This window comes from Hippopotamus amphibius, chromosome 14 (genome assembly GCF_030028045.1).
Source record: "Hippopotamus amphibius kiboko isolate mHipAmp2 chromosome 14, mHipAmp2.hap2, whole genome shotgun sequence".
Classification (NCBI taxonomy): domain Eukaryota; kingdom Metazoa; phylum Chordata; class Mammalia; order Artiodactyla; family Hippopotamidae; genus Hippopotamus; species Hippopotamus amphibius.
In genome coordinates, this window is record NC_080199.1 from 39,521,196 (window position 1) to 39,538,774 (window position 17,579).

At 35.4% G+C, this 17,579-nt stretch overlaps 1 pseudogene; it reads right to left on the minus strand.

Moving 5' to 3' along the window:
• Window positions 1-2,083: 2,083 nt before the first annotated feature.
• LOC130835563 (AP-1 complex subunit sigma-1A-like) lies at window positions 2,084-3,143 on the minus strand (annotated as a pseudogene).
• Window positions 3,144-17,579: the final 14,436 nt, after the last annotated feature.

Below are 17,579 nucleotides of genomic sequence, written 5' to 3' on the forward strand. Positions count from 1 at the left end.
ATCGATACATGCAAAAGAATCAAATGACTACTTTCTCACACCATATACAAAAAACTCACAATTTATTAAAGACATACATATAAGATCTGCAATCATAAAATTCCTAGAAGAAAACCTATGCAACAGACACTTTAACATAGGCCTTAGCAATATTTTTTGGTTCTGTCTCCTCAGGCAAGGGAACAAAAGGAAAAATAAACAAATGGGACCACATCAAACTAAAAAGCTTTTGAACAGTAAAGGAAACTATCAACAAAAAGAAAAGGCAGTCTACTTAATGGGAGAAGATATTTGCAAATGATAAGTTTCATAAGGGTTTAATATTCATAACATACAAAAATCCCACATGACTCAACATCAGAAAAAGCAAACAATCCAATTACAAAATGGACAGGGAACCTGAACTGACATTTTTCCAAAGAAGGCATAAAGATGGTCAGCAGACACATGAAAAGATGTACAACATCTTTTAATTTTTATAATCAGGGAAATGCAATTCAAAATCACAAAGGTATATGTTCTCATATCTGTCATAATGGCTAACATCAAAAAGAAAACAAATAAGTGTTGGAAAGAATGTGGAGAGAAGCAGTGGGATTGTAAACTGGTACAGCCAATATGGAAAAACAGTATGAAAGTTCAGCAACAAATTAAAAATAGAATTATCATACCATCCACCAGTTCCAATTGTGTGTATTTTTCCAAAGAAAACAAAAACATTATTTTAAAAAGATATTTGCACTCCTATGCTCATTGTAGCATTACTCACAATATCTAAGATATAGAAGCAAATTAAGTGTCCATGAATAAGTGAATGGATAAAGAAATTTTGAATGGATAAAGAAATTTTCATAATAAAAAAAATAAATCTTTCCATTTGTGACAAACATGGATGGGCCCAGAGGTTATTATGCTAAGTGAAATAAGTCAGAAAGAGAAAGACAAATACAGTATGACCTCATTTATATGTGGAATCGAAAAAGCAAAACCAACAAGACAGACTCATAGATAGAACAAACTGGTGTTTGCCAGAAAGGGGGGTAATTGGGGGCAAAATAGGTAAAGGGGATTAAGAAGCACTAATCTCCAGTTATAAAAAAAAATCAGCCATGTAGATGTAATATAGAGTACAAGGAATATCTTCAACAATATTATAATAACTTTGCATGAGGACAGATGGTTACTAGACTTATTGTGGTGATCATTTCTTATGGCAACTCACGAAGTAGTACACCTGAAACTAACATAATATTGTATCTCAAGTATATTTTAATTTAAAAAGGCATAATTTTGTCATAGTCTGAACTTATTTTCACCTGTATAAAGATAACTAGAAAGTATCTCAGATTTCGTCTTTGGAAGATTGAGAGTATTATGAAGAAGTCAAAGAGATATTAATGGCTTTCCCACTTGATATCCATTACTTAAAAACTTCTTTATGCTTTTCCTTTCATATCAGAGAAAAGGAAATAAAGTCAGACATTTCCCCCATCCCTTAAACATGGAATGAAGGAGGGACTGGGCCTAGTCTTCCACAAAATCCACCATTACCCCAACTCTTCCTTCCCTCAAAGCTGCAAGCTTAGAAAAAATTATGTTGTTCCCCCCCTGGGAATAGACCTAGGCCCCTTTGCAGTCAAGAAAGAAGGGAAGGGGCAGATGAGGGAGAAGGACTTCTCGCCCATGCAGAAGCCCACCTCCCAGGCAGAGAAACTGCCCTGACAGCCTGCTGGGGGTGGGGCAGAGGTAGGTTATGTGGCAGGGATTAGAGAAGAACTCTGAAATATTTTCCTTAACCTTGATATATGTATGTATTTACAGTTATAAAGGAAGGGAGGAGTTTGGGGTAATGTTAGTCCTTCAAAGGCAGAAAATGAAAGTCAAATAGCACCCTTGGTCACACTTTCCTAATTCCTAGCTCCTAAAACCTTCAGTGGGAAAAGGGAAATGGGTGGTGGAGGGAGGAAGGGAATGTTTGAGGATCTAAACCCACAGCTCTCTCCAAAAGGTGAGGCAGCAGAGGTGGGGTGGCTGGGTGCCACCGTGAAAAGAGTCTTCAGAAAGACTTATGAGAAGCAGTCACTCATACCTTGCCTCTCCATGGCTTCCACATCTTCACCCAGCCAGGCAGGAGCTCTTCCAAACCCACCTTCTCCAGCACACTGCAGGGCTTCTCATCCTCTTCATGCAGCTGGTCATCCTCCTCCATAGCCTTCATCACAGTCTTCCTGGAGCTGTCCTGGACATCATCTTCATCATAATGCATCTGAGATGAAGTAGGCCTTCTCAAAGTTGAAGATGATGTCCAGTTTGAAGTATTTGTCCAGGAGCTCCACCTATTGGTCGGTTAGTTCCAGAGTCGAAACCGTGTACAAGCCCCTGTGTCTTTGTCTTTTGAAGTAAAAAGTTGATCCAAGATTTAATGATTGGGAAAAGTGAAGATGTGGAACAAAGAATAGCTCTTGATCTGGGGAACTGGTAACAATTTAGGCTATAAATCTGCCAGATAGCATTTCCCTGAAAGATATAGATAAAGGCCTGACACACATTCCTAAACTGTTTTTACAGCAGCAGAGCCCCACCAGATGAAAACTGCTGACCACAAGAACACGGACCCTAGACTGGTTGAAACCATAAGGTTGATGATGCTGAATTCCCATTACCTCACCACCAAGCAATCAGAAAAATGTACATGAGCTGATGACATCCTGCTCCTTGAACCATTACTGTAAGACTCACTACCCCCTCAAGGAAGGGACACACAGTCTTGAAGGCAATAGTCTCCTGTGGCCCCTTTTTGCCTGGCAAAGCAAGAAAGCTATTCTTTTTTGCTTCACCCAAAACTCTGTCTCCAAGTTTCAGTTTGATGCCGCTGTACAGAGGCTGGGCTTCAGCAACAGCATGACGGGCTCATTGACTTGACCCTTGATGGCGCAGCAGAAGTAGAGGCTGGCATGTTTCTTATAGACAACTTTGAGTCATCTCCACTCCAGGAAGCTGCACATCCTGCGCTTGCAAGCCAGAACAACCTGCATAGGCTTCTGAACCATCTTCTTTTGCTGAATGTCTGATGTGGCCAGATACCATTTTTGCAGCCACAACTTCCCCGGCAGGCTGAACATCAGCTTAAATCATATCATTTCACAGCTTCCAGGTCTGCATGTCCCTCTTCAGATTGTAGATGCCAGCTTTACCCCCTCACTTAACCTTTACTTATCTTCTTTTTTCCTTCTCACTTGAAGTCTAGCCTGTTTTGGAAACTTCTAAGATGTCTGGCTCAAAGCAATAAAATGTCAGAAGGGTATTTCATTATGAGCACCTTAGGGGCCAACCGTCTTTTGACAAGGCTAACTGTTCCCCTGCTGCCTTTATCTGGAACCCACAAGTCAGACTTGCTTGGGGCTTTCACATTCAGTGATCAGCTCCCACTGCCACAGCTGACATTTCTGTTTTGTCCATGAGCTGAACTCTGGTGAATTTGGGACATAATTTTTATTGTACAGTAAAGTATATATAAGGAAAATTCAAAGCATCCAGTTATACATGTAGATGTCTTATGAATAAGCAAATACACCTTTTAATCAGTTTTCCAAAATGTTTTTAGAACTGACTTAAAATAATGGTAATTTAACTTGAATTGCTTTTGAAAGCAATACAACGTCATTATTTTCTCATGATTGCTTGATTCTAGATTTTAAATTTGTCTTTGTATATAATTATAATCTCTCAAGTTTCCTTCACAAATGAAATAGCAGGTGGATTCTGTAAAGCCTGTGTAATATACAGTTGAATAATTTACACTATCAAATATCTATTTTTCCAGTTAAGGTTTTAAATAGTGAACAAAAACTAATATTTCAATAGTAAAATGAAATCTTGTGTTATCACTAGAAGAATGGAATCCATGTAACAATGTAATCATGTTCAGCATGTGACATTTGGCACTAGAATGCTTGGCTTTTATCAGACTAAGTGAGGTAACTCAGACAGAGAAAGACAAATATCATATGATATAATTTATATGTGGAATTTAAAAAAAATGATAGACATGAACTTATATGCAAAACAGAAACAGACCCACAGACATAGAAAATAAACTTACGGTTACCAAAAGGGAAAGAGTTGGGGAGGGTTAAATTAGGAGTTTGGGATTAACATATACACACTACTAAATATAAAATAGAAAACCAACAAGGACCTCTGTATAGAACAGGGAACTATACTCAATATTTTGTAATAACCTATAAAGGAAAAAAAAATGGAAAAATAGATATATATGTATGTATAACAATCAATTTGCTGTACACCTGCAACTAAAACAACTTTGTAAATCAACTATACTTCAATAAAAAAAAAGGCCAAAAAAACCCAGAAAAACAAAACAACAAAAAATAAAACAAAAGTAATACTCGCTCCATAATTTACTAGGTGTGGGACTTTGTGAAAGCATTTCATCTAATTGTACTTCAGTTTCTTCATAAAAATTGTACTTTCATCTTAACATTGTTGTAGGTATTAAATGATTTAAAAAGACACTGCATCTGAAGCAGCTAGCATATTACTTGGCATATAATTTGCACTCAATAAACATTATTATTTATCTATTCCATTCCCATAGAAAGGTTTGGGGAGGGGTTAGGACAAATAGTTCATGAGTTGCCTAGCTTTATTTTTCCTGTTGCCAAAAATAAAATGACAGATCCAGTGCAGTACTAAGCTGACTTCTACTGAGAGAACCGATTGTGAAATTTTCAGGAATTTAAGGAGTTGGTTGGTGTTCTGTTAGTAGCTTAAAATTGGCTATGATAGGAGTATTTAACCAATCATTTGCAAAAGGCAGTTGCTAAATATTTATCAGGATGATGCTGAAGTTAGCTTTGATAACCAAATCAATAGTTCTCTCCTGCTCTGATCTGCTGGTCAAATGTAAAGGACCTTTAGACTGATTATAGAAAATACTGTGTTCATTAAAAAAAGAACTTGGAAATTTGGCAGTTTTCTGTAGTTTATAGAAACAACTTTCTATACTGTTAAATGTCTGTTTACCTATAACTGGACCCAGAAATTTACTAGAAATTTACTCCAGGGTACTCACCCAAGAGAAATGAAGGCATCCATCCACTAAAAGAATTGTTCAAGAATTCCCTAGCAACATTATTCATTATGGCCAAAAACAGAGTTCTCTCAAATATATTATAAAATTGTTTTATACTCAAATGGATACTATGCAGTAATAAAGAGAAATGAATCACTGATGCATAAAACAAAGTGAAAGAATCTCACTGAATTAGAATTGATTGAAAGAAGCCAGACAAAAAAAACATGCATATGACTTTATATAAAGATTAAGACTATACAAAAGCAATCTATAATGAGAGAAATTAGAACTGTTGTTGCCTTTGGCAGGTTGGAGCTGTGGTGGTGGTGACTGATGGGAAGGAGAGTGACTGATAGAAATTTCTGGGGTGATAGAAACATTCTATGTCTTGAAATGGGTGCCGGCTACATGGATACACACATTTATTATGTTATCAAATGTACACTAAAGATCTGTATTTTGTACGTTTTACTCTACATAAATTATATCTCAATAAAGAAAAATAAAGCAATATATTTCAATAGAAATGCTGATTAACAATAGAAGTGGGTGATCAAATTTGATAATTATAAAGTTTGGGGGAATATATAATACATGTATAGAAAAAAGAACAAAGTAACAATTAAGGGTACAATTCATCTAATCCTTCTTTCAGTCACTGTAATTTTTTGAATTGTGTGATCTTGGATGTTACTTAACTTATATTGTGATTTCTAATCTCCTAAAATTGATTTAAATATAATATTTACCTCATAAGGTAGTTGGCTGGTTGAAAAGAAATAATTCATCAAAAGAATTTAAGATGCTTGGTTTTTAGTAAATGCTTAATAAATTATTTTATAGCTATTTTTATTGAGATAAATATAAAACTCAAAGAGAATATATCCTGAATTTACAATTCCATCTCATGAAAATGCCAGAAAGAATGGAGCAGGTAAAATGAAGAAATAATAGATTAAATTTCCCTTGAGATGAACGCTTGTAATCTTCTGATTGAAACAATCTATAAAGTGTCAAATAGGAAAAAGGAAGAAAACCCAGTCAATCTTGCAGCAGTTTTGTTTTTTGTTTTTGTTTTTTTTGGCAGGGGGGTGAAAAGTTTTTGTTTTTTTTATTGTAGTGAAATACACATAACATAAAATTTACCATCTTAACAATTTTTGTGCACAGTTCAGTGCTGTTAAGTATATTCACATTGTACAACCAATCTCCAGAACTCTCTGGCAAAACAGAAACTCTATACCCATTTAACAACAATTCCCCATTCCTCTCTTCCCCAGCTTTTGGCAGCAAGCATTCTAATTTTTGTCTCTATGAATTTGACTACTTTAGGTACCTCAGGTGGAATCATACAGTATTTGTCTCTTTGTGGCTAGCTTTTTTCACTGAGCATAATATCCTCAAGGTGTATCCTGGTGTTTTTTGTTTTTTGTTTTAATTAATTGGCTGCTTTGGGTCTTCCTTGCTGCACACAGGCTTTCTGGAAGCAGTTTTAATTTTCAATTAAAAAGAGAAACTGTTGGACTTCCTAGGTGGCCCAGTGGTTAAGAATCCACCTGCCAATGCAGGGGACACAGGTTTGAGCCCTACTCTGGGAAGATTCCACATGCCACGTAGCAACTAAGCCCGTGCACCACAACTATTGAGCCTGTGCTCTAAAGCCCATGAGCCACAACTATTGAAGCCCACGTGCCTAGAGCCTGTGCTCCACAACAAGAGAAGCCACTACAATGAGGAGCCTGTGCACCACAATGAAGGGTAGCCCTCAGTCACATCAACTAGAGAAAGCCCTTGTGCAGCAATGAAGACCCAACGCAGCCAATAAATTAAATTAATTAATCAATTAATTTTTTTAAAAAAGAGAGGGGGAAAGTATTATTCCCCCACAGAAAAGATATGGTAGCTGTATCTTTCAAACAGGTGAGAGACAGATTGTCATCTTCCTTCTAATCAGCAGTGATATATATTCTAGAAAACAATGTATTAGTGCCTTCTAATGCACATGGAAAATAATTTTAAAACTAAACTTCAATGTAGTAATATAATAAAACTTTACAGTCATGCAAGTATTCAGAAATTCACTTCTGGCATACCTTCCTTTTCTAGAAAAAGAAAATCCTTACCGTTTTATCCTTAGCATTAGTAGTAAACAATGAAGATGAGATGAGTTAATTTATTTCAGTGTATACTACTCTATAGTTCAAAAAAACCCTTTTTTGCTATGATTACATATTACTTTTATAATTTCAAATAGGTATTTTGAAAGGTTAAATGAAGGTATCATATTATTATCATCTCTTTTCATCTGTTTTCCTAAATTATATAGTATAATTTATCCCTTGTGCTTTGAGGAATATGAATCATGATTAATTCTGCCACTATATTTACATTAACATTTTTATAGAGTTAAAGTTAGCATATTAATAAATTGCATGGTTCTTAGGTGCTCATTTTTATATGTATTGACCATTGTATACAACCCAGTAGGTATTACATTCAATAAAATATAGGAAATTTCTATCACCCTCCAAAGTTCCTTTATGTTTTCTAAATCCTACCCTCCATACCTCATTCCCTGCAGCCCCTGATCCGATTTCTATCACTAAAGGTGAGTTTTGTCTGTTACTTGAATTTCATAAATCTTACACATTTGACCTTTGAACAAGGCGGGGGGGGGGGGTGCCAAACCCCAGGAGGTTGAAAATCTGCATATAACTGTATACTTAGCCCTCCACATCCACCATCTCCTGTTCTGCATCTGTGAATTCAGCCAACTGTGGTTCCAGTAGCACAGTAGTACATATTTATTGAGGGAAAAATCCATGTATAAGTGGATCTGTGCAGTTCAAACCTCTGTTGTTCAAAAGTCAACTATATATAATATTTATTCTTTTGTGTCTGATTTCTTAGGTTATATTTTTAATAAAAGAATTGTCCATGTTGTTTTGAGTACCAGTAGTTTATTCTTTTTTATGGCTAAGTAGTAATCCATTGTTTGAGTATATCACAAGTTGTTATCCAATTTGTCACTTTCTCTGTTAATGAGCATCAGGGTTGCTTCAAGTTTTTGGCTATTGTAAATAAAGATGGACTAAAAATGCTTGTATGAGTGTTTTTTGGGAACATATATTTTCATAGCTTTTTGCGTAAATATGTAAGAGTGGAATTTCTGGCTCATAAGATATATATAAAGATATATAGATATATATAAGAAATATATCTGTTTCTGGCTCATAAGATATATGCTTACGTACATATGTGTATGTGTATATATATATATGTATTTTATAAGCCACATATACATATAATTGTATTTTTATGTAACAACATATGTTATTTTGTTACACTATTAAGAAATGCCAAATAATTCTCTAAAATGTTTGTATCACTTACCACTCCCACCAGCAGTGTGTGTTTCAATTGCTCCACAACGTCACTGACACTCTTAGACTTTTTTTTTCTTTTTCTTTTTTTTTTAAGAACTTCTATTGAGATAGAGTTAACAGACAATAAACAGCATATATTTAGAGTGTACAATTTGGTATCCCAATCTCCCAGTTCATTCCCCCCCAATCCTCCCTGCTATCCACACTTGGTGTCCATATGTTTGTTCTCTACCTCTGTGTCTCTATTTCTTCCTTGCATTTCCTCTTTCATAGTTGTTAGCATTTGCCTTATGTATTGAGGTGCTCCTATATTGGCTGCATATATACTTATAATTGTTATCTCTTCTTCTTGTATTGATCCCTTGATCTTTAGGTAATGTCCTTTCTAGTCTCTTCTAACATTTTTTATTCTGAAGTCTATTTTATTTGATATGAGTATTGCTACTCCAGCTTTTTTTGATTTTCATTTTCATGGAATATCTTTTTCCATCCCCTCACTTTCCATCTGTATGTGTCCCTAGGTCTGAAGTGGGTCTCTTGTAGACAGCATATATATGGGTCTTGTTTTTGTATCCATTCAGCCAGTCTGTGTCTTTTGGTTGGTGCATTTAGTCCATTTACATTCAAGGTCATTATCGATATGTATGTTCCTATTACCATTTTCTTAATTGTTTTGTTTTTGTTTCTGTAGGTCCTTTTCTTCTCTCATGTTCCCTGCTTAGAGAAGTTCCTTTAGCATTTGTTGTAGGGCTGGTTTGGTAGTGCTGAATTCTCTTAGCTGTGGCTTGTCTGTAAAGCTTTTGATGTCTCCATCGAATCTGAATGAGATCCTTGCTGGGTAGAGTATTCTTGGTCATAGGCTCTTCCCTTTCATCACTTTAAATATATCATGCTACTCCCTTCTGGCTTGCAGAGTTTCTGCTGAGAAATCAGTTGTTACCCTTATGGGAGTTCCCATGTATGATTTTTGTCGTTTTTCCCTTGTTGCTTTTAATAACTTTTCTCCGTCTTTAATTTTTGTCAATTTGACTACTATGTGTCTTGGCGTGTTTCTCCTTGGGTTTATCCTGCCTGCGAATCTCTGAGCTTCCTGGACTTGGTTAGCTCTTTCCTTTCCCATGTCAGGGAAATTTTCAACTATAATCTCTTCTGATATTTTCTCAGGTCCTTTCTCTCTCTCTTCTCCTTCTGGGACCCCAATAATGTGAATGTTGGTGCATTTAACATTGTCCCAGAGGTCTCTTAGGCTGTCTTCAGTTCTTTTCATTCTTTTTTCTTTATTCTTTTCTGCATCAGTGATTATCGCCATTCTGTCTTCCAGGTCCCTTATTCAGCCTTCTGCCTCAGTTCCTCTGCTGTTGGTTCCTTCTAGTGTATTGTTCATTTCAGTTATTGTGTTGCATATCTCTGTTTGTTTGTTCTTTAATTCTCCTAGGTCTTTAGTAAACTTTTTGATCTTTGCATCCAGTCTTTTTTCAAAGTCCTAGATCATCTTCACCATCATTATTCTGAATTCTTTTTCTGGAAGGGTACCTGTCTCCTCTTCATTTAGTTGTTTTTCTGGGGTTTTGTCCTGCCCCTTCATCTGGTACAAAGTCCTCTGCTTTTTCATTTTCTCTATCTTTCTGTGGCAGTGGTTTTCAGTTCCACAAGATGAAATACTGCTGATACTGCTTGATTCTGCTGTCTGCCCTCTTATGGAGGAAGCTATCTAGGAGGCCCGTGCATGCTTCCTGATGGGAGGGAATGATGGTGAGTAGGACTGGATGGGCAGAGCTCAGTAAGACTTTAATCTGCTTGTCTGCCAATGGGTGGGACCCTGTTCCCACCCTGTTGGTTGTTTGGCCTGAGGCTACCTGGCACTGGAGCTTACAGGCTCTTTGGTGGGGCTGATGGCAGACTCTGGGAGGGCTCACACCAATAAGCACTTCCCAGAACCCCTGCCTCCAGTACCCCTGTCTCCTCAGTGAGCCACAGCTGCCCCCCACCTCTGCAGGCAACCCTCCAACACCAACAGGTAGGTCTGGTTCAGTCTCCTATGGGGTCACTGCTCCTTCCCCCAAGTCCTGGTGAATGCACTGTTTTTTGTGTGCCCTCCAAGGGTGGAGTCTCTGTTTCCCCCAGTCCTGGGGAGGTCCTTCAATCAAATCCTGCTGGCTTTCAAAGTCTGATTCTCTGGGGATTCCTCCTCCCATTGCTGGACTCCCAGGTTGAGAAGCCTGACGTGGGGCTCAGAACTCCCACTTTAGTGGGTGGACTTCTGCAGTGTAACTGTTCTCCAGTTTGTGAGTCACCCACCCAGCATTTATGGGATTTGATTTTAACACGATTGCGCCCCTCCTACCATCTCATTGCAGCTTCTCCTTTGTCTCTGGATGTGGGGTGTCTTTTTTGGTGAGTTCCAGTGTCTTTCTGTCAATGATTGTTCGGCAGTTAGTTGTAATTCCAGTGCTCTTGCAAGAGGGAGTGAGCACACATCCTCCTACTCTGCCATCTTGATCCTATCTCCACTTTGTTAGACTTTTTTTAACTCTATGCATTCTAGTGGGTGGAAAATGGTAGCTCATTGTGACTTCAATTAGCATTATCCTGATGATCAAAGATGTTGATGATGTTTTCATGTGTTTATCGGTCATTTGTATCTCTTGTTTTGTGGCATTTCAGTTCATGTCTATGCCCATATTTATTGTATATTTTTGCTTATATTTTTATTGTTGATTTGTAAGTCTTTTGTATATTATGGATATATTCAGAATATGAGACATTTGTCAGATATATGTAAGGCAAATTTTTTTTATTTTTCTTTTCTGTGGCTTGTACCCTCCTTTTCTTAGTGGTATTTTTTAACTAAGTGAAATTTTTAATTTGGGTGAAGTTCAATTTTTTATTTTTTTCTAATATCAGTCCTTTTTGTGACTTTAATAAATCTTTGTCTGCCTAGTAAAGATGTATTTCTTAAACTTCTGGATTTGAGGTGGAAATATTTTACCATCCTAATTATTTTTCACTTCTTAATGCTTGTCCACATCCACCTTTTCATTCAAAGAATGGATATGACAAATTGAAATAATTAATGAAAGTACCTTTCTACTAGAAGTTGCTAAATAAGTGTGGTTTCTGCAAAAGATAATTAAAATTCCAAAGCACCTTCACAATGTTTTAGTAGGTTATGTTTTTGTGGAGTGCATTATATTTGAGCAATTTCCCTCAGAGAAGGTGAGAAAAAATATCACATTTTTAGTCAAATTTTATGCAAACTGTTTTATGTGGTTATAAAACCCCAAATACACATCTGGTCATCTAAGAAACTCTTTCAACTTTGCAGGCTAATGATGTAATTTAAAGTTACAGAAATTTTAATCTATAAAGTGTTTTAAGGCTATGATAATACAAATGCAAACTCACGTCTATTTTGCAGAATACATAGAGTAGCTGCAGATGGATTTAAATTCATACTAAAATATGAAAGTACAAACCTTCTTGGCAATGCTGGTTTTTTTTTTTTCCCTAAAAACAAAAGAGATTTGGTTATGTATAGTCAAAACATTTTTACAGGAAAACATGCCACAATTTCAAGGTGAGTTTTATTGTGTAACACAAGGAAAACAATATTTGAATTCTTTTTTTTTAAGAACTTTTATTGAGATACAGTTAACAGACAATAAACTACATATATTTAGAGCATACAATTTGGTATTTATTTTCTTATTAGTAATGTATATATGGCAGTCCCAATCTCCCAATTCATCCCCCCCCCAACCCTGCCTGCTTTCCCAACTTGGTGTCCATATTGTTTGTTCTCTACATCTGTGTCTCTATTTCTGCCTTGCAAAAAGATTGATTTGTACCATTTTTCTATATTCCACATATATGTGTTAATATACAATATTTGTTTTTCTCTTTCTGACTCACTTCACTCTGTATGACAGTCTCTAGGTCCACCCATGTCTCTACAAATGTCCCAGTTTCATTGCTTTTTACAGGTGAGTAATATTCCATTGTATATGTGTACCACATCTTTTTTATCCATTCATCTGTTGATGGACATTTAGGTTGCTTCCATGTCCTGGTTATTGTAAATAGTGCTGCAATGAACATTGGAGTGTATGTGTCTTTTTGAATTATGAACAACATTTGAATTCTTAATTGGAAGTGGCATTGCTCTTTAACACATCTTTATACTTTCATCTGCTGGTCAGATGATGTAAGAAAAAGAGATTTAAAAAAAGTAATCAGTGCTCCCAAGCCTAAGAAAGTCTTTATCCAAACGTTTATCTTTCCTGAAATACAAAACTCTGAAAGTAAAACAGCATTCTTTCACTCTTTTATCATATGTATGTTTAATATATATAAACCCACATACTGTATATAGGTTTACTATATTTTAAAGTATATATGAATAAGCAGAACACTGATGGATGATCATGCTTTATTGTTCTGCCCCTGATTTCTGAAAAACAACCAAGTGACATGTCACCTCAAGGTCAGGATTATTACACTATTTTTTTTTCCTAAAATGAACTAAAATCTGTAATAACTGATGTGCCCACAGGGCTCCCAAGTGGCATGTGTGATCCTTGGTTTCTGTTTTTATTTGATCTTGAAAATCGTAATCTTAATTTTTTTTCTTTTCATTTTACCTGTAATAATTGGTTTTTACAGTTACTGAAAATTTCTAAGAGTAGGTACATAGAAATCTAAGCAGATTCAAGATCTTATGTGTATTCAATAAACCATTTCAGGCTTTCCAAAGCTTGGATTATTAATAGTGGTAGTCCTTGATCAAGGACTTCTATGTGATGCCCAATAACAGTAGAGAAAGCAAAGGCAGTTGCTGAAATGAGATTTTTGTTTGTGAGCTGGTTGAAATCATTATTTTTTTTAATCTCTTATATTGTACCCTGAACAGTCATATGCTGAAACATCACCCAGAGATACCACAAAACTTGTATAATTTACTCTTGGCTCTGGAAGTATCAGTTTTCATATCTTTTACTCTTTGAGTATGAAATGATGAATTTTAAAAAGTGTTTTCAGAAGCAAAATACTTAACCAGTTTTGCATACCATAGAGCAAGAAAGAACGTTGACAATCACCTTAATTTTCAGGAATGTATATTATGTAGCCTAGTGTGTAAATTACTTGGTTAGAATGTTGTCATAGTTATACTAGAAATAAGAATTTATACCAGCAACATAGACCAATTATTAACTTTACATTATCAAATAGTACAATAGTAAAGATGATATGGCAAAGTTTAGTTTTATTTGCCAGTTTCAAAAAATATATTCTACATATCTTGATTTTAGTTATTTACTTTACCATATCTCATTCTTTTTCATCTCTTAGAGCATAAAGGGGAAATAGCAGATACTATATAAATTGAACACACGTGCAAGGAAAAGCAAAGAGTGGCTAGGGACATTAGTGAAGACTTCCAAGAACCCTGAATTATGACCAGAAGGACAATAGTCTTTTTCCAGATGGACAATGCAGTTATAATTATTCTTTATACTCTCCCCTCCAGCTGTTTTGTTTGTGAGTTTTGTTTAAAGTGTTGGTTCTTATATTTGTAATATTTTTTCCTCCCTGTATACTGTACATTTGGGAAAATGGTTACTGCAACAATTCTACGCTGGTTATTTCACATACCCAAAGGCTGTAAGGGTGAAGAATTTGTGGAGGCTTTTCTTCCATGACACAGGAGAGTTTATTCCTATAAACTTTCTCAGATCCCATTTGTCAAAATATATCTTTCTCCCTTACAGTTGTTAAATCTCTAGTGAGCATTTATTATACATGCAACAATATAAAGAAATAATCATCTCTATGTTTGTTCTAATTAATTTTGTGTCTAAAAAATAACCTTATATTCTTTCTACAACTATAAATATATAGAAAAAAATTCCTGGAAATATCAACTTCAGGAATTTTCCTGAGGCATAGTAGTAAGTATCATTACCCCATCGCTTAATTTTGTGAACTTACTCGGCTTCTAGTGTGATCTGATTTAATTCTTCTTCAGCCTTAATTACTATCCCTTTTTTCAATGGTTAAGTTATGAACTAAGATTTGTGAAATTCTAAGGAACTGCACAGAAAAAGAACTGTTATATATCTCACATTGACTAGAAAAAAATGTAATGTTTCCTGAATCTAATATAGAAAAAAGTGATATTAAATATTTGTTTTAATGTATTTTAAATATAACCTTTCCATAAGATGACTCAATTTCAATAAATCATGTTCATGAAAAAAAGCAGTGATATTTAAAAGATGAAATTGGACTATTAAGTTGCAATAATTTATGTTCTTTCATGTGCTTTTTTGTAAGCAGGTTGAATCACAGACAATATAAAATTATTTTTAACCAACTGACAAAACAATCTAGAATTTAAAGTAGAAGAAAGAATTTTTACTTAATGAACTTGCTATTAAGATTGCTGTGTTTCCTAAGGAAGGCATTATACCTAATGAGATGATTTACATGCTAATTTTGCAAACAAGATGCATGTTTTTGCAAATTGTCTGTAGAACAAAAACTAAGAAAAAATTTAAACTGAAAAAATTATATTTTGAATCTTATGGTAAGTATTTAACATAATTAACTTGATTGCATGAAATGCAGTTCACCTTCTGAAATATATGACTTGGTTTGAGTATCCGATGACTAAGGGTTTAGGGTTAAGAGTACAGATTAACTTCTTTTTCAAGTATTAGCTGACTCTCCATTTCTGTTGGCTTAGATTTCTCCTGACAATATTGAACTTTATCTGAGCCAAATGTTCCTGGAAAATAACAACAGTTAAGAAACACCCTTTTGCAGCCCCTACCCATTCAGTGTTCTAGGAAATGGCCTACTGCAAAGAATTACCCCAGTGTGACTTAGATAAGGTTCATGGATGACTCTCCTGTTTATATATGACAAGGCTATACAAAGGCCTTTCAAATGCCCATTCTTTGACTCATAAATGAGTAGCTAAACTCTCACTGAACAACATGGGCAAAATGCCTGGTAACCTGGCTTGACCTGAATCTTGTCAGTTTTCCCCAAGCCTCTGAACTTTGATCCCTCCTCTGTGAGTCCCTCCTGAGAATCAGCTGACCTTGAAAACACATTTCTGATCAACTGTCTGATCAAGCCACCTACTTACCCCATTCTCCCACAATGGGTTATTTCTAGTCTTGTTTAATCATCCCTGTAGGTAAAATTCATTTCTGCCTGACCTTTGAGAGGTTTATAGATCTCAAAATTTCAGAGGATTTCTATTGTCATAGTCCCACCCCCTTTTTAGTCAGGGGACTAAATAGTCTTTTTTCCTCACCTGAGCCTGGATTTGGTTTTAATTGGTAATCCCCTTCTTAAATTGTGATCAGGTTTTGACTTAATGTTAAGAAAAATGGTTACAGACAATAGTTCATGCAAACCCATCTGCATAGATTAGAAATAGAATTACAATCACTCTCAAATTTTGAAAGTTTAAATATTACTCAGCCATAAAAAGGAATGAAATTGAGATAGTTGTAGTGAGGTGGGTGGACCTAGAGTCTGTCATATAGAGTGAATAAGCCAGAAAGAGGAAAACAAATACTGTATGCTAACTCATATATATGGAATCTAAAAAAATGGTACTGATGAACCCAGTGACAGGGCAAGAATAAAGATGCAGATGTAGAGATCAGACTTGAGGACATGGAGTGGGGGGTAAAGGGGAAGCTGGGACTAAGTGAGAGAGTAGCATTGACATATATACACTACCAAATGTAAAATAGCTAGTGGGAAGCTGCTGCATAAAACAGGGAGATCAACTCCAGGATTGGTGAGGATTTAGAGGGATGGGATAGGGAGGATTAAAGGGATTTGAGGGAGGGAGGGGATATGGGGATATATGTATAAATACAGTGATTCACTTTGTTGTACAGCAAAAACTGGCACAACAGTGTAAAGCAATTATATTCCAATAAAGACCTTAAAGTTTGTTTTGAAAGTTTAACTTACATATTTTTAGGAAGAGGGATAATCTGCATTTTAATTCTGACCTAAGTTTCAAAACACTCAATAATATCCAATTTACTATTATAATTATATGAAAAAGTGATCAAGTATCATAAGATATTGAAGTAGAAAAGGAAGCAAACTCTATAGTTTCACTTTGCATGTTAGGGTAGATTTCTGGTTTAAATGTATACCTTGGGAAAGCTAACCTGCTTTTGAGAGGAAAGCTTTAACTAATCAGAGGCCCATCTGTGTATACGGTGTGACAAGTTAGGAAAGAAAACAGGAAACCACCAAGTATACAGTTTGTTATATTAGATCCAAGTACCTAGCCCAAAGCATTGCACATAGTGTATACTGATTCAATATTTACAGAATAAATTTATAATATCTACTTGACACAAGCAGACTTCATTTATTATTTTACTTCACTCAAAAAACATGCTGTCAGGTCTTAGGGTAAGATCAACAAAAGGGAGAACATGCATATTTATCTACTGAAGAGACTAAAAGCAATGTTAGAGAAATGGGAAAGTCACAGGTATGTCTACATCACTCATTTTCAAGTCTAATAAGCAACTCTAAATTTTATGTTTGGTTATCTTGAGATGAAGCCTTGAATGGCATTAAGTGTTGTTCTGGCCATTCATATTTTTCTTTTGAATTTATATACTGATTATTCCATAATTTAATGAATGAATAAGCTGATGTTATGATAGTGTTTTATGAATTAATAAATGATCCCAAAAGTTCAATTCAGTATGAATAACAATTTCAAAATTAGAGTCAAAATCAATTTGCTGAGAACCACAACCTGGACCCTGAAAATGTTTCCCCAAAATGTAGGATGATAAGATTATTGTCATCTGTAGCATTGTTGGTGTCCTCCCTGTCTCAATACATATACTTCATTTGCATTTCCAAATTATAAAAGGTAGGCAACTTTTATGATATTGTTTATCTATGGAGATTTATTATGAATGTTATGCACATACTTATCCTACAAAAGACCTCTCCCTCTAACAAACACTCTTATTCCCTCCTATACTGTACTGGGTTGATAGTATTGCCCCAAACTCATTTTCTTTTCTTTCCCCTTT